At 40.5% G+C, this 2,489-nt stretch overlaps 1 non-coding gene across 1 annotated transcript; it reads left to right on the top strand.

The window, feature by feature from the left end:
* Positions 1 to 1,763: 1,763 nt before the first annotated feature.
* Positions 1,764 to 1,871, top strand: LOC127744614 (small nucleolar RNA R71). The gene has a single exon (XR_008005589.1). It is a non-coding gene; the product is annotated as a small nucleolar RNA R71 (small nucleolar RNA).
* Positions 1,872 to 2,489: the final 618 nt, after the last annotated feature.

Here is a 2,489-nt window from a genome sequence, read left to right as displayed (position 1 = left end):
TGACAACGGTGAAACCCTTGCTTAAGCTTGCCATGGAAAGGAGTAAGAAGGATTGGATGAAGACAGTAGGAAAGCAGAGAGACGGAAGGGAAGGCATCTTCATGCGCTTATCTGAAGTTCCTACCAATGAATTACATAAGTATCTCTATCTTTACCTTTTTGTTATTTTCGTTCATCACCATTACTATTTGAGTTTGCCTGACTAAGATTTACAAGATGACCATAGCTTGCTTCAATACTAACAATCTCCGTGGGATCGACCCTTACTCGCGTAAGGTTTATTACTTGGACGACCCAGTGCACTTGCTGGTTAGTTGTGCGAAGTTGTGTAATGCCATGGTACTGAACTACCAAGTTTTTGGGGTTCATGACCGGGGATTATGAGAGTTGTGAAAAAGTATTGTTCACAATTTCGCGCACCAGATGTAAAGGCCTTTGACCTTTACTAGCACGTCCTCTACCTGTCCATAAGCCTTTTTCATGGATTTGTCTGCCATCTCTAACGAGAATGTAGCAGCCTGTACCTCAAAGATGTCCAGTTTCTCCATTATAGAGAGTGGCATTAAATTTATGCCTGATCCCAAGTCACACAGAGCCTTCTCAAAGGTCATGGTGCCTATGGTACAGGGAATTAGGAATTTACCAGGATCCTGTTTCTTTTGAGGTAACTTTTGCTGAACCAATGTATTCAGTTAATTGGTGAGCAAGGGAGGCTCTTCCTACCAAGTCTCATTACCAAATAGCTTGGCATTCAGCTTCATGATTGCTCCTAAATATTGGGCAACTTGCCCTTCAACAATGTCTTCATCCTCTTCAGAAGATGAATAATCATCAGAGCTCATGAATGGTAAAAGGAAGTCCAATAGAATCTCTATGGTCTCTGTATGAGCTTCAAATCCCTTTGGTTCCTCATTAGGGTACTCCTCACTGAATGGTGAACGTTCCTTGAGGTCTTCCTCATTGGGATTTTCGTCTTCCTCCTCCTCTAAGGTTTCGGCCATGTTGATTATATCAATGGCCTTGCACTCTCCTTTGGTATTATCTTCTGTATTGCTTGGGAGAGTGCTAGGAGGAGTTTCAGTAACCCTTTTACTCAGCTGGCCCACTTGTGCCTCCAAATTTCTAATGGAGGATCTTGTTTCAGTCATGAAACTAAGAGTGGCCTTAGATAGATCAGAGACTATATTTGCTAAGCTAGAAGGATTCTACTCAGAATGCTCTGTCTGTTGCTGAGGTGATGATGGGAAAGGTTTGCTATTGCTAAACCTGTTTCTTCCACCATTGTTATTATTGAAGCGTTGCTTCTGTTGATCCTTCCATGAAAAATTTGGATTATTTTTCCATGAAGGATTATAGGTGTTGCCAGAGGCTTCACCCATGTAATTCACCTCTGCCATTGCAGGGTTCTCAGGATCATAAGCTTCTTCTTCAAAAGATGCTTCTTTAGTATTGTTGGATGCATTTTGCAATCCATTCAGACTCTGAGAGATCATATTGACCTGTTGGGTCAATATTTTGTTCTGAGCCAGTATGGCATTCAGAGCATCAATTTCAAAAACTCCTCTCTTTTGAGGCGTCCCATTACTCACAGGATTCCTCTCAGAGGTATACATGAACTGGTTATTTGCAACCATTTCAATAAGTTCCTGAACTTCTGCAGGCATTTTCTTTAGGTGAATGAATCTACCTGCATAGTGGTCCAGTGACATCTTAGAAAATTCAGACAGACCATCATAGAATATATCTAATGTGGTCTATTCTGAAAGCATGTCAGAAGGACACTTTTTGGTCAGTTACTTGTATCTTTTCCAAGCTTCATAAAGGGATTCACCATCTTTTTGTCTGAAGGTTTGAACATCCACTCTAAGCTTACTCAGCTTTTGAGGAGGAAAGAACTTGGCTAAGAAAGCCGTGACCAGCTTATCCCAAGAGTCCAGGCTATCTCTAGGTTGTGAGTCCAACTATGTTCTAGCTCTGTCTCTTACAGCAAAAAGGAAAAGTATAAGTTTGTAAACTTCAGGATCAACTCTATTGGTCTTAACAGTATCACAGATCTGCAAGAACTCAATTAAGAACCGATAAGGGTCTTCTGATGGAAGTCTATGAAACTTATAGTTTTGTTGTAGTAGAGATACTAATTGAGGCTTTAGCTCAAAATTGTTTGCTCCTATGGCAGGGATTGAGATGCTTCTTCCATAAAAGTTAGAAGTTGGTGTAGTAAAATCACCAAGCATCTTCCTTGCATTGTTGTTTGGTTCGACCATAATTGTTTCTTTTGCTGCTTCTTTTTCGAAAATTTCAGTGAGGTCCCCTTCAGAGTTTGGTGCTTTAGCTGCTCTTAGCTTCCTCTTCAAAGTCCTTTCAGGTTCAGGATCAGCTTCAACAAGTATGCCTTTATCTTTGTTCCTGCTCATTGATGAGCGGATAATTTATACGCTTTTTGGCATTGTTTTTATATAGTTTTTAGTAAGTTTGAGCTACTTTTAGGG

The sequence above is a fragment of the Arachis duranensis genome, unplaced genomic scaffold, assembly GCF_000817695.3.
Source record: "Arachis duranensis cultivar V14167 unplaced genomic scaffold, aradu.V14167.gnm2.J7QH unplaced_Scaffold_66897, whole genome shotgun sequence".
NCBI lineage: Eukaryota > Viridiplantae > Streptophyta > Magnoliopsida > Fabales > Fabaceae > Arachis > Arachis duranensis.
Note: the sequence above shows the minus strand (reverse complement) of the source record. Positions and strands in the feature narration are given on the sequence as shown.